The sequence below is a fragment of the Acomys minous genome (genome assembly GCF_964271855.1).
Source record: "Acomys minous genome assembly, chromosome: 14".
In the NCBI taxonomy this organism is placed as follows: domain Eukaryota; kingdom Metazoa; phylum Chordata; class Mammalia; order Rodentia; family Muridae; genus Acomys; species Acomys minous.
This window is the reverse complement of record NC_140496.1, coordinates 111,234,256-111,254,367: the sequence shown is the minus strand read 5'-3', so window position 1 is coordinate 111,254,367 and position 20,112 is coordinate 111,234,256. Positions and strand designations below refer to the sequence as shown.

Below are 20,112 nucleotides of genomic sequence, written 5' to 3'. Positions count from 1 at the left end.
AAGCAGTGAGCTGAGTCTCCAGCCTCCATCTTGGTTATTGAGACACCTGGGCCTGGGGCTTACCGAGCTCTGCCTCCTCAGGGCTGGAATTACAACTGCGCACCTCCAAGCCTGACTCTTTCTTCTCCACATGGATCTCAGAAGATTGAACTAGGTTCCTCTTAAATGGCAAAAACTGAGGACAGCTTAGGTTAGGCATTCATTAAGGCGGTGTGGCAGCCTGATTCGGTCACTGTTGGCTTTAAATATTTATCTGTGGGTGCCAAGATGGTTAAGACCACATCTTCAGCCATCAGGAAGCAGAGAAGCAGGCCAACAAGATCAGAAACACCTGTGTGAGGTGAGGCATCGAAGAACTTAATTAAGCGTTCTTCAGCTCCTTTCCCCTGGCATGCGTTCAAGCAGCCATCGCGTTCTGTTGATTCTTCCTCTGTACGATTTCCTCTCTCTTCTCTCCCTCCACACAATCACTTCCCTAAATCAGACCTTTTGCTCTTAGCCTTTTTTAGGCCTTCCTTCCCCGAGGTTCTTCCTTCCTCTCGTAGCTGGTTTGATGTTTATAATAAAAAGACACTTTCCAGATGTCTTCCCTCTAGACTCAGGCAGTCTGTAAGAGGCAAATCTCACTGTCACTTCCTTGCCTGTAACCCACAAGGGCTTTCACTGTGGTGAAGTATAAACTGTTGAGTGCCTGCATAGATCTCTCCTGCCCTGGCCAAGCTTAGAGCAGGATAGAAGACTGAAAAACAACAAGCTGGGATGCAATTTATGAGCCGGGCTGTAGTTAAACTTCCCCGTAATACAGACAATATTTCAGTATTGGAGCACTAATCAGCGGATGTGGGTTGCCAAGAATACCTTACAGCAGTGATGTCTTTATCGATAGGCTGGGTAACACTGTGGGAATCTTAGGAAATGAATAGGATTTGTGCATTATTACTGTTGAATATGCAGAATTATTGTTGTACAGGTGGACATTTACAACACATTTAAAATCTGCATTAGCAGGAGAAAACTGAGTGCTGAGTGCCCTTTCTGTTGCTGTGACAAAACACCCTGACCAAATATAACTGAGAGAGAAAGGTTTCGCTTTGGTTTACATTCCTAGAGCGTCCGTCATGGGAGAACAGGAAGACATGGCTGCGGGAGCAGGAAGCTTGCTGGCCGCACTGGAACCACACAGGAAGCAGGGGCGGATGTGTCCTGTGAACCTCGCCTATGCAAACAGCTCTCAGCTGGGCTTCTGCAGACGGGAGCACACTTAGTTCCTAGTTCCGCCATTGGCAAACGACCACAGGCGTGCTGGGAAAGTACAGTGGGCGGGAGACAAGGTGTCGGTAGCTGCCTTCTGGGGATAGTCCTACCTGCAGAGGGAGGAGAGGGGAGGCAGGTGCTCTGCTGATTCTTCTCATAAGTGCATGGATTTCATTGCTGGGCTCTGCATTCAGGGCCAAGCTACCTCTTAAAGGCTATCATCTTCAATACCACGACCCCCAGGGTTCTAACAGGTGGACTTTGGAGGATACAAACACTCAATCCACATCAGTTGATGTTGATGATCATCTCTTGTCGATGTTTTTTAAAAGGGCTGCTTGTTTCCAGGTGATTGAGTGACCCATTTTCTCCGTCAGCATTAGGGAGAGTGTATAGGCACGGTGTCCCTGTACATCCAGGCACCTGCTGTTCTGCATGCATTCTTTTTATCGCTCACTTCTGTGACTCTGTTGCTCTATTAGTTAACATTGATACTTCCACTGTCTCTCCTTACTTCATTATATATAGTTATTTATTTATTTACATTTATCATAATGTAGTCACACATTACATCCCGGTGGTTATCCCCTTGCCAAAAGGAGACGAGTCCCTTACCTCTGGCAGAAGGGACACATGGCTAAGAATAACCTGGAACTCCTGATCCGTTTGCTTCTACTTTCTGAACGCTGAGATCGCAGATGCGCCCCACTCCTCCCAGGTTATATGGCGCTGGGGATGGAGACCAAGGCTCTGCGCACCCTAGGCAAGCACTCCACCAACTGAGCTACGTATCCAGCAACACTGCTGGCTTTTTAAAAGTAGGATTTCCAGGGAGATTTTTGTAGATGAAAGTTTGCCTGAAATTGATTTGAGTTCCTTCTCTTCCCGTGTTTATCGCTGTGCGTTTTCATAGAGTTCTGTCCTGGCATGTATTTGGTTCTCGTGTACACGCACATCCTCCAAGAGTGTCACTTGCTTACGTGCAGGGCTTGAAGGGGCCAAGCTCTTTGAAATACAGCACTTGTGCTGCGTTGCTAATGATGACCTTAAGCTCTGAGAACTCAAGATTCAAAGTTCTGGATGCGGAACTTGTCTTCCCGCCCTACGTCTAATCCTTTAGGACCCCTCAGGTTTATCTATTTATGACGTTTCCCACAGATGATCTAGTCTCTGTTTTTTTTTTTTTACTCATCATTTCTATTACTCTCTCTGCTTCCTAGTTTATGCTGCTGCTGCTGCTGCTGCTGCTGCTGCGTTTTAGATGTGAAGTTGTCTCTCCCAGATGTCTTAACTCTTGGTCGCCGTCTGCTGGTGCTGTTGGAAGGCTGTGAGCCCTTCAGGAGGTGGAGTCTGAAGGAGGCGGGTCCCTCAGGAGGGCCTCGGGTATTAGAGGCTGGCCTTGCTTTCTGCTTGGGTAAAATGTGAGCAATTCAGCAGGCACAGATTCCTGCTGCCATGCGGCTCACTGTGTCTTTCCTGCAGCGTCGAGCCATATCCCTTCAGATAACGGCCCGTGTTGTCAGATGCCCTGTCTCTAGTGCCTCTCTCCTGATCCCATCCTGCCTGGCAGAGAGGCCTGTCTCCTTTTGCCCACAAGGTTTGTGCTGGGCATTTCTGTTTTTCTTGCCACTGTGTCTTACTATGCGGCAGCTAGGAGCAAGGTGTCTGGAGCTCTGTCCCTTCCTGCTTCCGTGTCTTCTCACCTCTTGGCGTCCAGCTGCAGGTCCCACTCGTGCAGAGGCTTCTGCAGGACCTCAGGGGGAGCAGGCAAGGGTGCGAGGCTACTTATTCCCGTGGCTCTCACTTAAGTGCAGCTTGACTGTGCTCCTCCTCAGAAGGCCTTAGTTATGTGTCCATAACCATGAGCTTCCCGGAGATGGAACCCAGGGCCTCGTGCATATTAGGTCAGTGCTCTAGCATCACGCTCTAGCTCGAATGCCCACACCCTCGGAGGCAGTGTCCCCGCCAACTCAACTATAGATTCTGATTGACTGTGCTATTTGTCTCCGACCCTGACTCCTACAAACCCTAAATGCCTTTCTACTACCTACTGAAAAGTGTGGATCTTCAGGCGTAAGGCGGGCATCACACGTCACACTCCTCTTCAGCTGTGCTTCTACAGCTTTACACTGCCCCTGTGCTCCAGGGAAGCTGGGTATCCCTGCTGGCTTTTGGTTCATGGTATGCTATTTCTCTAACGGCACCTGTCAAAATCTTGCCAGAGAGAAGGGGAGGGGGAAAGGGAAGAGGGAGAGGGAGAAAGGGAGAGAGGGAGAGAGGGAGAGAGGGAGAGAGGGAGAGAGAGAGAGAGGGAGAGAGGGAGAGAGAGAGAGAGAGAGAGAGAGAGAGAGAGAGAGAGAGAGGAAGAGAGGGAGAGAGGGAGAGAGGGAGAGAGGGAGAGAGGGAGAGAGGGAGAGAGGGAGTGTGTGTGTCTACGTGTGTGTGAGAGACCCTTGATTTCAGACTCCATGTCTTCACGACACTGTTGGGATCAGAATTTAAGATGCATCCTTCTGTTAGCAATCATTTATTCTTGAATGTTCTGAAGCTTGTGCTTTCCCTGGCCTTGTATCTATCCGTGTGTTTTTTTCACCTTCAACTTTGTATAGTCTTTGTGGAAAGAGTTGAATTGGTTGCATGGTTAGTGTCGATATTATTTAAATATATGTGTGTATATATATCTAATATATATTATATATAAATATATATTTAATGTATATATTAAATTACATTGGCTTGAAGTAAACAACAGACCATTTTAAGGCAGAAACAATGGCCCAAGTCGGTTGGATTATTTAAAAATCCCAGTTACAGTGTAGTAATGATAAACTGATTTTGACAGCTGATAAGAAAACTCAGGTACATCATTTCTATCCTTCTCCTTTTTGTTGACTGTTTTCTGTCTACCAGGGACTTTCCTAACTACTTTAAAGCATCTTTACTGACAGCAACACAGGTTTTTCTACTTTTTAAATTAAGAAAATAAAGAGGAAATTAGAATTCATTTAGATATTCAATAATGAGCTACTCAACCAGCAGTTTTATATTATTATTGTTGTTGTTATTTTGGGGTTTTGAGACACAATTTCTCCGTGTAATCCTGACAGTCTTGAAACACTCTCTGTGGAACAGCTGGCCTAGAACTTAGAGATCCACCTGCCCCTGCCCTCTTAACCACTGTGTTTAAACCTGTGCACCATTACAGCCCATCTAATTAGCAATTTTATAATTAACCTTTTTTGGATGGTTTTCAAATGAGTATGACTTAATTCCAAGGTTGTATAGTAAAGTTCATAAAACTGCAATACTTTTCTCACTGTGCACCAATGTTTTCACAGTGAAGTGTTTCCTCTGCCCTGAAAGTTACAAGACAGTTATCTAGACCTAGTTTTGCCCTGAGATTTAACAGAAACACAGCAGCCAACTGTTAGGAAAAAAATATGCCTCAGGGAATAGACACGGTGGAATTTTAATTTATAATTATTATTCTCACATTATAAATTGTGGGTTATTTTGTTTGTCTCTTTGATCAACAAAAATCTTCTTTATGGGACAGTCAGGATCCTTTGCAGTGAATAAGTAAAGGACCAGTACAGTGAGGCTTTTTGATGAGAGGATTTGTCTGTGGCTCTGCTCACCTCCATGTGGCTCTGCTGGCCTCCATGTGGCTCTGCTCTCCTCCATGTGGCTCTGCTCACCTCCATGTGGCTCTGCTCTCCTCCATGTGGCTCTGCTCTCCTCCATGTGGCTCTGCTCTCCTCCATGTGGCTCCGCTCTCCATGTGGCTCTGCTCTCCTCCATGTGGCTCTGCTCTCTTCCATGTGGCTCTGCTCTCCTCCATGTGGCTCTGTTCTCCTTCATGTGGCTCTGCTCGCCTCCATGTGGCTGTGCTGGCCTCCATGTGGCTGTGCAGGCCTCCATGTGGCTCTGCTGGCCTCCATGTGGCTCTGCTCTCCTCCATGTGGCTGCGCTCTCTTTCATGTGGCTCTGCTCGCCTCCATGTGGCTCTGCTGGCCTCCATGTGGCTCTGCTCTCCTCCATGTGGCTCTGCTCTCCTCCATGTGGCTCTGCTTGCCTCCATGTGGCTCTGCTGGCCTCCATGTAGCTCTGCTGGCTTCCATGTGGCTCTGCTCTCCTCCATGTGGCTCTGCTCACCTCCATGTGGCTCGGCTCTCCTCCATGTGGCTCGGCTCTCCTCCATGTGGCTCTGCTCTCTTCCATGTGGCTCGCCTCTCCTCCATGTGGCTCCGCTCTCCATGTGGCTCTGCTCTCCTCCATGTGGCTCTGCTCTCCTTCATGTGGCTCTGCTCTCCTCCATGTGGCTGCGCTCTCCATGTGGCTCTGCTCTCCTCCATGTGGCTCTGCTCTCTTCCATGTGGCTCTGCTCTCCTTCATGTGGCTCTGCTCTCCTCCGTGTGGCTCTGCTCTCCTTCATGTGGCTCTGCTCTCCTGCATGTGGCTCTGCTCTTCTTCATGTGGCTCTGCTCTCCTCCATGTGGCTCTGCTGGCCTCCATGTGGATCTGCTCTCTTCCATGTGGCTCTGCTCTCTTCCATGTGGCACTGCTGGCCTCCATGTGTCTCTGCTGTCCTCGATGTGGCTCTGCTGTCCTCCATGTGGCTCTGCTGGCCTCCATGTGGCTCTGCTCTCTTCCATGTGGCTCTGCTCTCCTTAATGTGGCACTGCTGGCCTCCATGTGGCTCTGTTGGCCTACATGTGCCTTGCTGGCCTCCATGTGGCTCTGCTCTCCTCTATGTGGCTCTGCTATCCTCCATGTGGCTCTGCTCTCCTCCATGTGGCTCCGCTCTCCATGTGGCTCTGCTGACCTCCATGTGGCTCTGCTCTCCTCCATGTGGCTCCGCTCTCCATGTGTCTCTGCTGGCCTCCATGTGTCTCCGCTCTCCATGTGGCTCTGCTCTCCTCCATGTGGCTCTGCTCTCCTCCATGTGGCTCTGCTCTCTTCCATGTGGCTCTGCTCTCCTCCATGTGGCTCTGCTCTCCTCCATGTGGCTCCGCTCTCCATGTGGCTCTGCTGGCCTCCATGTGGCTCTGCTCTCCTCCATGTGTCTCTGCTCTCTTCCATGTGGCTCTGCTGACCTCCATGTGGCTCTGATCTTCTCCATGTGGCTCTGCTCTCCTCCATGTGTCTCTGCTCTCTTCCATGTGGCTCTGCTGACCTCCATGTGGCTCTGCTCTCCTCGATGTGGCTCCACTCTCCATGTGGCTGTGCTCGCCTCCATGTGGCTCTGCTCTCTTCCATGTGGCTCTGCTCTCCTCCATGTGGCTCTGCTCTCCTCCATGTGGCTCTGCTCTCCTCCATGTGGCTCTGCTCTCCTCCATGTGGCTCTGCTCTTTTCCATGTGGCTATGCTCTCCTCCATGTGGCTGTGTTCTCATCCATGTGGCTCTGCTATCCTCCATTTGGCTCTGCTCTCCTCCATGTGGCTCCACTCTCCATGTGGCTCTGCTCGCCTCCATGTGGCTCTGCTCTCTTCCATGTGGCTCTGCTCTCCTCCATGTGGCTCTGCTCTCCTCTATGTTGCTCTGCTCTCCTCCATGTGGCTCTGCTCTATTCCATGTGGCTCTGGTCTCCTCCATGTGGCTCTGCTCTCCTCCATGTGGCTCTGCTCTTTTCCATGTGGCTCTGCTCTCATTCATGTGGTTCTGCTCTTCTTCATGTGGCTCTGCTCTCCTTCATGTGGCTCTGCTCTCCTCCATGTGGCTCTGCTCGCCTCCATGTGTCTCTGCTCGCCTCCATGTGGCTCTGCTCTCTTCCATGTGGCTCTGCTCTCCTCCCTGTGGCTCTGCTGGCCTCCATGTGGCTCTGCTGGCCTCCATGTGGCTCTGCTGGCCTCCATGTGGCTCTGCTGGCCTCCATGTGGCTCTGCTCTCCTCCAAGTGGCTCTGCTCACCTCCATGTGGCTCTGCTCTCCTCCATGTGGCTCTGCTCTCTTCCATGTGGCTCTGCTCTCCTCCATGTGGCTCTGTTCTCCTTCATGTGGCTGTGCTCGCCTCCATGTGGCTGTGCTGGCCTCCATGTGGCTGTGCAGGTCTCCATGTGGCTCTGCTGGCCTCCATGTGGCTCTGCTCTCCTCCATGTGGCTCTGCTCTCCTTCATGTGGCTCTGCTCGCCTCCATGTGGTTCTGCTGGCCTCCATGTGGCTCTGCTCTCCTCCATGTGGCTCTGCTCTCCTCCATGTGGCTCTGCTTGCCTCCATTGGCTCTGCTGGCCTCCATGTGGCTCTGCTGGCTTCCATGTGGCTCTGCTCTCCTCCATGTGGCTCTGCTCACCTCCATGTGGCTCTGCTCTCCTCCATGTGGCTCTGCTCTCCTCCATGTGGCTCTGCTCTCTTCCATGTGGCTCGCCTCTCCTCCATGTGGCTCTGCTCTCTTCCATGTGGCTCTGCTCTCCTTCGTGTGGCTCTGCTCTCCTCCGTGTGGCTCTACTCTCCTTCATGTGGCTCTGCTCTCCTGCATGTGGCTCTGCTCTTCTTCATGTGGCTCTGCTCTCCTCCATATGGCTCTGCTGGCCTCCATGTGGATCTGCTCTCTTCCATGTGGGTCTGCTCTCTTCCATGTGGCACTGCTGGCCTCCATGTGTCTCTGCTGTCCTCGATGTGGTTCTGCTGTCCTCCATGTGGCTCTGCTGGCCTCCATGTGGCTCTGCTCTCTTCCATGTGGCTCTGCTCTCCTCCATGTGGCTCTGCTCTCCTCCATGTGGCTCTGCTCTCCTTAATGTGGCACTGCTGGCCTCCATGTGGCTCTGCTGGCCTACATGTGCCTTGCTGGCCTCCATGTGGCTCTGCTCTCCTCTATGTGGCTCTGCTCTCCTCCATGTGGCTCTGCTCTCCTCCATGTGGCTCCGCTCTCCATGTGGCTCTGCTGACCTCCATGTGGCTCTGCTGACCTCCATGTGGCTCTGCTCTCCTCCCTGTGGCTCTGCTCGCCTCCATGTGGCTCTGCTCTCCTTCATGTGGCTCTGCTCTCCTCCATGTGGCTCTGCTCTCCTCCATGTGGGTCTGCTCTCCTCCATGTGGCTCCGCGCTCCATGTGTCTCTGCTGGCCTCCATGTGTCTCCGCTCTCCATGTGTCTCTGCTCTCCTCCATGTGGCTCTGCTCTCCTCCATGTGGCTCTGCTCTCTTCCATGTGGCTCTGCTCTCCTCCATGTGGCTCTGCTCTCCTCCCTGTGGCTCTGCTCGCCTCCATGTGGCTCTGCTCTCCTCCCTGTGGCTCTGCTCGCCTCCATGTGGCTCTGCTCTCCTCCATGTGGGTTTGCTCTCCTCCATGTGGCTCTGCTCTCCTCCATGTGGCTCTGCTCTCCTCCATGTGGCTCCGCTCTCCATGTGGCTCTGCTGGCCTCCATGTGGCTCTGCTCTCCTCCATGTGTCTCTGCTCTCTTCCATGTGGCTCTGCTGACCTCCATGTGGCTCTGATCTTTTCCATGTGGCTCTGCTCTCCTCCATGTGGCTCCGCTCTCCATGTGGCTCTGCTGACCTCCATGTGGCTCTGCTCTCCTCGATGTGGCTCCACTCTCCATGTGGCTGTGCTCGCCTCCATGTGGCTCTGCTCTCTTCCATGTGGCTCTGCTCTCCTCCATGTGGCTCTGCTCTCCTCCATGTGGCTCTGCTCTCCTCCATGTGGCTCTGCTCTCCTTCATGTGGCTCTGCTCTCTTCCATGTGGCTCTGCTCGCCTCCATGTGGCTCTGCTCGCCTCCATGTGTCTCTGCTCTCTTCCATGTGGCTCTGCTCTCCTCCATGTGGCTCTGCTCGCCTCCATGTGGCTCTGCTGGCCTCCATGTGGCTGTGCTCTCTTCCATGTGGCTCTGCTCTCCTCCATGTGGCTCTGCTGGCCTCCATGTGGCTCTGCTGGCCTCCATGTGGCTCTGCTGGCCTCCATGTGGCTGTGCTGACCTCCATGTGGCTCTGCTGGGCTCCATGTGGCTCTGCTGACCTCCATGTGGCTCTGTTCTCCTCCATGTGCCTCTGCTATCCTCCATTTGGCTCTCCTCTCCTCCATGTGGCTCCACTCTCCATGTGGCTCTGCTCGCCTCCATGTGGCTCTGCTCTCTTCCATGTGGCTCTGCTCTCCTCCATGTGGCTCTGCTCTCCTCCATGTTGCTCTGCTCTCCTCCATGTGGCTCTGCTCTCTTCCATGTGGCTCTGCTCTCTTCCATGTGGCTCCGCACTCCATGTGGCTCTGCTCTCCTCCATGTGGCTCTGCTCTCTTCCATGTGGCTCTGCTCTCCTTCATGTGGTTCTGCTCTTCTCCATGTGGCTCTGCTCTCCTTCATGTGGCTCTGCTCTCCTCCATGTGGCTCTGCTCGCCTCCATGTGGCTCTGCTCGCCTCCATGTGGCTCTGCTCTCTTCCATGTGGCTCTGCTCTCCTCCCTGTGGCTCTGCTGGCCTCCATGTGGCTCTGCCGGCCTCCATGTGGCTCTGCTCTCCTCCATGTGGCTCTGCTGGCCTCCATGTGGCTCTGCTGGCCTCCATGTGGCTCTGCTCTCCTCCATGTGGCTCTGCTCACCTCCATGTGGCTCTGCTCTCCTCCATGTGGCTCTGCTCTCCTCCATGTGGCTCCGCTCTCCATGTGGCTCTGCTCGCCTCCATGTGGCTCTGCTCTCTTCCATGTGGCTCTGCTCTCCTTAATGGGGCTCTGCTCGCCTCCATGGGGCTCTGCTGGCCTCCATGTGGCTGTGCTCTCCTCCATGTGGCTCTGCTCACCTCCATGTGGCTCTGCTCTCCTCCATGTGGCTCTGCTCTCCTCCATGTGGCTCCGCTCTCCATGTGGCTCTGCTCGCCTCCATGTGGCTCTGCTCTCTTCCATGTGGCTCTGCTCTCCTTAATGGGGCTCTGCTCGCCTCCATGGGGCTCTGCTGGCCTCCATGTGGCTCTGCTCTCTTCCATGTGGCTCTGCTCTCCTTAATGGGGCTCTGCTCGCCTCCATGTGGCTCTGCTGGCCTCCATGTGGCTCTGCTGGCCTCCATGTGGCTCGGCTCTCCTCCATGTGGCTCTGCTCTTTTCCATGTGGCTCTGCTCTCCTCCATGTGGCTCCGCTCTCCATGTGGCTCTGCTGACCTCCATGTGGCTCTGCTCTCCTCCATGTGGCTCTGTTCTCCTCCATGTGGCTCTGTTCTCCTCCATGTGGCTCTGCTATCCTCCATTTGGCTCTGCTCTCCTCCATGTGCCTCCACTCTCCATTTGGCTCTGCTTGCCTCCATGTGGCTCTGCTCTCTTCCATGTGGCTCTGCTCTCCTCCATGTGGCTCTGCTCTCCTCCATGTTGCTCTGCTCTCCTCCATGTGGCTCTGCTCTTTTCCATGTGGCTCTGCTCCCCTCCATGTGGCTCCGCTCTCCATGTGGCTCTGCTCTCCTCCATGTGGCTCTGCTCTCTTCCATGTGGCTCTGCTCTCCTTCATGTGGCTCTGCTCTCCTTCATGTGGCTCTGCTCTCCTCCCTGTGGCTCTGCTCGCCTCCATATGGCTCTGCTGGCCTCCATGTGGCTCTGCTGGCCTCCATGTGGCTCTGCTGCCCTCCATGTTGCTCTGCTGGCCTCCATGTGGCTCTGCTGGCCTCCATGTGGCTCTGCTCTCCTCCATGTGGCTCTGCTCACCTTCATGTGGCTCTGCTCTCCTCCATGTGGCTGTGCTCTCCTCCGTGTGGCTCTGCTCTCCTCCATGTGGCTCTGCTGGCCCCCATGTGGCTCTGCTCTCCTCCATGTGACTCTTCTCTCCTCCATGTGGCTCTGCTGGCCTCCATGTGGCTCTGCTGGCCTCCATGTGGCTCTGCTCTCCTCCATGTGGCTCTGCTCTCCTCCATGTGGCTCTTCTCTCCTCTAAAACTTATTTCTGTTTAGTATTTTTACTCTGAACTATGCTGTTTTCTTTCTCTTCTCCTCCTCCTCCTCCTGCTCTTTCTTCTTTTATCGTGTGTGCGCACATCTCTCTGTTCACATTCTTATGTACTTTGTGGGTTTTCTCCTGTTATGTGAGTTCTAGCAGTCAGGCTCGTGCCATCAAGCTTGGTGGCAAGTGCACTTGCTATCTCTTCCATCTTTCTTGCTGGCCTTTTATTTGTTTGTTTGTCTGTTTGTTTTAAAAGCAATCTACAGTGTTGGGCTCTTCAAAGAAAAAAGATAAAGAGAGACCAAACAGAACTGTTGCAGGATAAGGAACCTTATTTGGTCACACAAGTGCTCAGATGCTAAGATGAGCACCTGTTGAGTATTCAGGAAGCAGGGGTGTGCTTCAGGGTCTCGTGCTGGAGGACTGTGATGAGCGTGATGTCCAGGGTGGTGACTGTGAGGACCAGGTAGTATAGAAGTCTGAGGGCCCCTGAGGTGAATTCTCCTGCTGGCTTGTGCTCAGTCTGCCTTCTCTATTTTCCTTTGGAATACTCAGAGTTTCTCAGCATCTATCACACATGTCTGCACACCTTTAACACATTAGTGTAAAAGTTAAAAATTCTCTTTCTGTAAAATTAATTTTCTGTTCTGCAGCTGATTGTGTCTAATTTAATGTTGGTTTTATAGAATGATAAACTTTAGTCGTTTTTCTCTCATGATACAGAATGAAAATAACCAACAACAAATCAAAGGGCCAAGAGCAATAAATATTCCAGGGGAATTGCTGAGATTCTTATGTTTTCCTCCAAGACGTGAAAACTCAGAACACAAAGTACATCGCTCTGCATTTAAGGAACCCAGACTCCCCAAGGTGAGAAAAAAATTTCCACCCACTAAAAAGTAAAGCTGAAAAGCAAGCCAAAAATCTAGTGCCGACTTTAAATCTTATTGCTTGAAAATGGTAATAAAACGTCTCTGTTTCCCTCCTCCCTGTGGAGCTCTCGAGAGGGCTCTGCTGGGAGATCTCTGTAAATCTGACTCTCCAGCCAGTCTGGATGTTCCAGGGTACAAGGAGCAGAGGTCAAGTGACATGGTCACACACAATCTCTGGCTCTAAACTGTTGTGCTTTCTTCTTTCTTTCTGTTATGTCTTAGTACACACTCCTGGTCATCTTCACTTGAATCTTTTTTTTTTTTTTTTTGCGTGGCATTTTTATATGTTCATATCTTGTTTATTTTGAAGAAGTGTTTATATAATGTATTTGATAAAGGAATTTAAGGCAGTGGATGTTGCTGATCTGATGAGGTTACATGGTTCACTTACCTTTTAACACTTATTTCTTTTCTTTCTTTTAAAAAAATTTATTTATTATGTATGCAACATCCTGCCTGCATGTGTGCCTGACCACCAGAAGAGGGCACCAGATCTCATTATAGGTGGCTGTGATACAACATGTGGTTGCCGGGAATTGAACTCAGGACCTTTGGCAAAGCAGATAGTGCTCTTAACCCTCTGAGCCACCTCTCCAGCCCTTAACACTTATTTCTTTAACAAAATTTTACAATCTGATTTTTCTCATTGTTTGAAAACCTTAATGCATGGGACTTGGTTCTATAACAATGAGACTTTTCCCGTTTAGGGCAGACAAGGTAAAGGTGGTTTCCTTCCCCCTTCCCCTCCCACAATTACTTTTCTTTTGAAAAAATGGTATCTACACACAAAGTCATATTTTTCCTGCATGTAGTATTAAAATGCTAATATAAATGAAGAAACTTAAGCTTCTCCTACAATACCAACCCGCCAGGCAAGGTATGCCCACTGCTGCAGTAGCGTCATGACCACTCTGGGGGGCAATTGATGGCTGACGCTCCCAAAAAAGAATAACGTTATAATGTTTCAGATACCTGTGAGAACATTGATGAGACTGGGGAAAAACAGGGGCTTAGAACCATTTTTGTTGGTGTAAGGACTGCGTCTGCCATACACGCTGTCCTACCACGGGGAGAGCATGAATCATTTTCCCATTAGGGATGTCATGTCTCCCAGATTCGGGTCTTCATCTCCAACTTCATGTCCTGGATCTGCAGGTCCTCCCACCTCCTCCCTCACTGTGTGAGGCATCTTTCCAAACGTGCTCTGCCTCTTACAGAAGCTGAAGTAATGAGCCTTGATATTCGACTGCCTGTCGCTTCCTTACAAATAGAGTATGAACCAGATTCTAAGAGGAAAATATGCCCTTACTTCTCCCTAAAGCCCAAAGAAGGAAACATTGTTATAAATTTCAATTCATTTAAGTTGTCTCAAAGACTGGTCTCAGTGGTTTATTTCAATGTCATATGAAGTGTTTAGAAACCAAAATAAAAAAGAGTTATATATAGAGAAGGAAGATTTGTTTTCTAGAGCTTTTCCAAGGAGCTGAATCAATTTTTAAAGCACTTTGAAGTCTCCATCACTGCCGGATGACGGGTGCTGAGTCACTCACAGGGAACCGACAAAGTAACTCTTGTGAGAAGAATGTGGGCTGGACGTGGATTCTGAAGCTTGCCATGTTGGGGAGGGTGCTGCCTGCTTTGTCCTTAAGTGCCAGCCCGAGCAAGTACTGTGCTGAGTGAACTGCCGGTGCTGGTCTCCACAGTGGGTGCATACAGCCATGGCATGCTCACTGTTTATTTAAAGCGTGGTCCTCAAAGCAGTCTTGGTGCAGCAGTGATGATGATGGGGCCTGGGCTGGGAAGTGAAGGGGGTGGCCAGGTGTTTACAGCTTAGGATGGAAGATCCTCTTAGTAACCAATAGTTGAAATCAAGCCAGTATGTGATAAGCAGTGTCCTTCAGTTGACTTGTACCAACTTTAACTGAGTTTATACGCAGACTATTTAAATGGAGGGGCTATGGCTCTGTCTGTCTCCCCTTTGGCTATGGCTCTGTCTGTCTCCCCTCTTCCCTCGAGGGCTCCAATAAAGATGACAGGAACAAGAATATCACCCAGGGAAGTTAAGGTCCCCAGGAGGCCTTAAACAGCAGGGAATGCGAGGGTTAACAGGAAGAGAGGCAGGAATCGCAGGCAGAGGCCAGAACTTGAAAAGCCTTTTAAAAAAAGGACATAAGACTGATCCAGGATGCATGACATTGTAAAGCACTAACACACACGACTTCCTTAAAAAAAAAACAAAAACAAAAACAAAAAAAAAACTGTGTTCAGTTCTTAGATAATATCAGAACCTGAACAAGTTCTTTGGGCACTCTTGCCTACCTTATGCACCCAGCATCTCCAGGCTCTGCCCTGAGGTAGGAGCTAATAGGGCTTAGTAGGGTCAGGAGTAGGGTGCCGGGAGAAGTCTTGGACAGTCGCTACACAAGTAGTGAAATAAACATGAAGATGTGCTGCAGAGGCTTTCAGAACATTTTGTAACACTTCAGAAAAGCATTTATTTTTTTCCTCTCTCTTTGGAAGAGGCCCAAATATAGTCTGTTCTCAGAGACTGAAATCTGCTTTGTGCGCAAATGGATCCAAATGCATATTGAAGGTATCAAAGACACATTCTTTATATCTCTAAATTCCGTGTTTCTGCTCTGCTTCTCTGAGGTGCTACCCTGAGCAGCCCTCCTCCCCATCCCCCATGTGAGCCTTTGTGTGCAGGTTCCTTGCTTACGTTATGGCTCATGATGACTCTAACCATCCAGGCAAGCGTGAGCATTTTCTAGTTGCTTCTAGAATCCCATGTATCTTCTTCCCTATAGTCACCAAAGATAAGGAGTTGTTTTTATAATCATAGAATGAGATTTTTCAGTTAAAGCCTGGCATGGTGGTGCACACCTTTAATCCCAGCAATTGGGAGGCAGAGGCAGCCAGATCTCTGAGTCCAAAGCCAGCCTTCTCTATATAGTGAGTTCCAAGACAGCCACAGCTACATAGTGAGAACCTGTCTCAAAAAATTAATTAAAATTTAAGGAGATTGTATGGGCGTTGGCGGGGCACACCTTTAATCCCAGCAATTGGGAGGCAGAGGCAGGTAGATCTCTGAGTTCAAGGCCAGCTTGATCTATAGAGTGAGTTCCAGGGCACCCAGCACTACACAGAAACCCTCTCTCCAAAAACAAAACAAAACAAAAAACTAAGAGGTAGAACTCCTCCTCTTCTTCCTCCTCCTCCTCCTCCTCCTCCTCCTCTTCCACCTCCTCTTTCATGATGTTTTTCAAGACAGGGTTTCTCTGTGTAGCCTTGGCTGTCCTGGAACAAGCTCCATAGACCAGGTTTCCTGGATCATAGAGATCTACCTACCTCTGCCTCCCGAGCGAGTGCTAGGGTCAAAAGTTAAAAGCTTAGCTTAAATTTTGTTAATGTTTTGGTTCTCAGCTAGTTCTGGAAATCATGGAATGGAAAGCATTATTTGTTTGCTTATTTCGTCTCGGTGCTGGGGACTGAATCTAGGGTTCCTTGCATGAAAGGCAGTGCTCTACCACTGAGCTACAACCCCAGTTGCCTGAGCTGTCCCTGAGCTGACTCTGCAGTCTACACAGGACTTGTAGCTGTGGTCTTCCAGCCTCAGCCTCCTGACAGGCATGTGCCACCAAACCTGGCTCTCTGGGTCAGTTAGAAGCAAGCTGCTAAGTCCTTTATTCTCTTTATATAACAGAGTCCTGGCTTGCCTCGGGTAGAGGGCATCCTAAGAGCTCCTGTGAGAGGCCGTAGTCGGTGGGCACAGTGAATTGAAAGAAGACTAAAGATGGTGCTTTTCCCCACAGCCTGACTCACTTGAAATCTTTGGCTTGTTTAGAGGTCAGGAAGAGTTTGGAGAGGCAGACTGAATTGATTACCACAGACTTCATTTAATGTTTGAAATTCACAACTGCTCTCCTGCCACTTGGCACCCAGTTACCGAGCGAGAGCCAATCGAAAGCAATCTCCTTTATGTTCGCACCTTCATTTCCTCTCTGAGCTTCCAAGCCAGCTCTCCAGCCGTCCTTGTGACTGAGGTCAGGAAACAGTTTTGTCAAAGGCCCAGTTCTCCCTCATCTTCTTCCTCTATTCCTGTCCCTTGGAACACTTTAAAAGTGTTTAAATCATTCTTAATCCCAGGGTTATAGAAAAGCAGGCCGCTGCCTAGGTTTTGCCACATCCCCCGCCCCTTCAGCCTACAGTTAACACTGAAGCCCAATTTAATAATGACCATGGTCATAATGACATCGGCTTGCTAGACTTTTAAGACAGTAACGTCTGAAATCTCTATAAAACTCCAAGCCTTGCTGGGCGGTGTGGTGCTGGAGACAGAACCTGAGGCTTTGTGCCTACGGGACGGTGAGAGCTCTATCTGCCGGGCCGTATCTCGGTATCATCCTTTCTATTGCTCTAGCTCTATCTCCACGACTTGATCCTAGATGCCGACTATATATATATATATATATATATATATATATATATATATATATATATATATATATATATATATATATATATATATATATATATATATATACACACACACACACACACACACACACACACACACACACACACACACACACACCGTTATTGGTTCCACTGAAACTGAAATCACTGCACTTGGTTCTTTTCACTATTTCATGAATGAATCCAACGAACATTATCAAATGGCCCCATATCCTACCGCTTTGCTGAGAGTTGGAGCTATGGCTTGCATAAGACAGACACGTTTCCCTGTGCTACAAAGATGACACATGACTGAACCCTGGGAGGCACGAGTCGTAACTGAGGGCCCAGTGGTTCTGGAATCCTCATACTGGCCATGTTGAGCCAATCAGTGTATGTGTTCTGGCAGGTGGATTCGAGGTTTAATACTCCGGAGTCCAGAAGAGAAGTTGTATTAAGGCTGAGTTTTAGCCATCTGGTTTATTGAGTTAACTTACCACTATGCGTTTCACCTAGTTCTCAGATGTTTTAATTAGTCAAGGCTCCAAATGGTGAACAGAGCAGCTTTAACGCAACGGTCATGCCTGAGCTTAGTGCAGCTCTAATACTGCTCTAAACCTTATTAAGGGGGTAACTTGTGAGCAAACCAGTCTCTGGACCTCCTCCCAGAGACTCTGGCTAAGGATGGAGCCAGGAAGGTGTGGTCTATGAAGCTCCTTGTATAGTTCTGAAGTGTGTTTAAAAATAATTTTTATTTTCCTGGCTCAATTATCTGTGGACTCATAAAGGTATTAATTGTATCTTGTTGAGGTGGGGATAAGATTAGCTAAAAGACACTGGATTATAAACTGGATGTGGTGGCACACACCTTTACTCCCAGCACTCAGGCAGATCTCTGTGAGTTTGAGGCCAGCCTGGTCGACGAAGCAAGGCCAGAACAGGCGAGGCTACATAGAGAAACCTTGTCTTGAGAAAGAGAGGCTTTCAGGTAAAAGTTACCATTCAAACAATGCTGATGATGTAGAAAGCAGATCGCCCTGCAGCATGGAGCCAGCGTAACAAACCAGCTGAAGAGGGGCGGACAGTTAGTTCATCAGTCTGGCAGCCTGGAAAACCGTGATGCTGAAGGATACATAATCAGGACTTTTTTTTTTCTCCAGACAGAGTTTCTCTGTGTTATCTTGGCTGTCCTGGACTCGCTTTGTAAACCAGGCTGGCCTCGAACTCACAGAGATCCACCTGCCTTCACTTCCCGAGTGCTGGGATTAAAGGCGTGCGCCACCACACCCGGCGATCAAGACTTTTTAAGGAGGGTCATCACATCAGTGGCCGAGGTGGATCTTTGTAAGGACATTTAGACTGTTAAGATTGTGGGATTGATAATTGTTTCTATTGCAAATTTTTTTTTTTTTTCGAGACAGGGTCTCTCTGTAGCCTTGGCTGTCCTGGACTCACTTTGTAGACCAGGCTGGCCTCGAACTCACAGTGATCCTCCCACCTCTGCCTCTCGAGTGCTGGAATTAAAGGCGTGCGCCACCACGCCCGGCTCTATTGCAAAATTTAAACTGTGTACAATCTTTAGCTTAAACAGGAAGGGGGATATTTAGGTCTGTGTGATCCGACTGGAATACAAACACGCCTTTAACCCAGGACACAGAGGGAAATGGATCTGAGTTCATAGGCAGTCTGGTATAGGGCAAGTGTCGGGTAAAGAAAAGCTTACTGCGGCTGGACCACACAGATCTAAAAGGTCTTTGGATGTGACCTCTTGCCAGAGCACCCATATTCTGAGTTAACAGTCCTCTAGAGTACGCAATCCATACTGTACACTTTGACAAATAACTGCTTAATATAGAAGACAAAGATGTTCCTCTTCATGCCCTCAGGAACGCACAGTTGCTAACAGAACCCCATCCTCCAGGCCTACCTTGGAATCCTTTAGGGAGCCTTGGTCTTCTGTCTTATTTGCCTGTACAATTGCCCAACGTACGCTTCATCCTCTTTGACTCTGACTAGAGCTGTGTTTGGCTTTTCTTTTCCTAAAAAATTAAACATTAAATCAATTCGTTTTATGTGTGAGTGTTTCACCTGCATGGACTTGTGTGCACCACGTGTGTGTGTGGAGGTCAGACGGCACCAGATCCCCTGGAAATGGAGTTACAAATGGCCTCGAGCCTCTATGTGGGTGCTGGGGATTGAACCCAGGTTCTCTGCAAGAGCGGTACCTGTTCTCAACTGCTCGGCCATTTCTCTGGCGCTGGATTTACATGCTGTGCTTTCTTGACTTGTGATGTTTTCTTGGGAATGGCTCTTGTTGGATGCTGGATCCTTCAGAAGCTTTTCCCGAAACAGAGATTAAGACGAAGCTGAATTACGCTTATGATGGCTGGGACAGCCCATGGTCGCGGCGTCTTAGCTGTTTAGTGCAAGAGCATAGAGCCAGGGTGCCCACGAGTGCTCTGCGGTCTGCTGCTTTAATGCAGACAACACTTCATTGGTAGGTATGTGGTGGTAGTCTTAAGGTGAGGGACGCCAAATGCCTTGGGACGTGAACTCTTATTTATGTTTTCTTTTTCTTTTTAAGAGTTGATGGTCTTTCATGAGGCTCCTGAAATAAGCAGAAGAGTTATTTTCAGGTTTTATGTTCCTGGTAGGAATTTTCTGGGAGAGTGATGTCATATTAATGGCAGGGCTAGAATGATGAAAGCACATAGAAGGAGACCCTGAGTGGGATGTGTGAGGATGGCTGGGGCTCCCATTTTTTTTCTAAATAAAATGATTCCAGTCATATAAATTACCAGTTATTTCTTTATGGATTCACTTTACTTGCATACAGTAGAGTATATGCTTGAGTTTGTAGTATTCCCTGGAGTCAGTCAGTCAAGATTAAGAGTGTTTGCTACTTTTTTTTTTAAAGTGTGGAAAGCATTTTGTTGGAATATGGTGTTTATAGAGACCTCTGCTTTCTCTCTCTCTCCCTTTTATTTTGAGACAGAATTTCTATATAGCCCTGGCTGTCCTGGAACTCACAATATAGCCTAGGTTGGCCTCAGACTCACGAGTGCTGTGACTAATGGCATGTGCCTCTGCACACTGTCACACTGCTTTCTCTTAAGAAGGGACATGGAGAAAGCTACGTCTAACATTTCCTATTGTTTTGATACAGGAGGTAGTCAGAAGTAATTCTGTTCTTTCTTTTTTAGATCTAAACCAAGAGGTCTTTAAATTTTTTATTTATTCTTCTCTCATTATTCTAATACATCTGATATCAGCCCCCCTCACCCCCCTCTTCCCCAGGTCCACTGCTCTTCTGTTTTTATAATAAGATTGCATTAAGTTAAAAAAGTTTAACATTTAAGTCACATAACTTTTTATCACCATCACCACCACCACCACCACCACCACCACCACCACCATCATTATCATCATCATCATTAATTATTAATTGTTTTTTCAAGAAGAAGTCTCTCTGTATAGGCCTGGTTATCTTGGAACTATGTAGACCAGATGAGCCTTGAAATCAGAGATCCTCTTGCCTCTGCCTCCCAAATGCTGGGATTAAAGGCATGAGCCAGCACTCCCAGCCTGACTCCACATAATACTTACTTTTTTCTTTTATTTTATGCATAT

The 20,112-nt window shown here is 49.1% G+C and overlaps 1 long non-coding RNA gene across 1 annotated transcript; it reads left to right on the top strand.

The window, feature by feature from the left end:
• Nucleotides 1-2,702: 2,702 nt before the first annotated feature.
• Nucleotides 2,703-13,361, top strand: LOC311582838. Its single transcript, XR_014774265.1, has 3 exons — nucleotides 2,703-2,851; nucleotides 11,819-11,965; nucleotides 13,183-13,361. It is a non-coding gene; the product is annotated as an uncharacterized lncRNA (long non-coding RNA).
• Nucleotides 13,362-20,112: the final 6,751 nt, after the last annotated feature.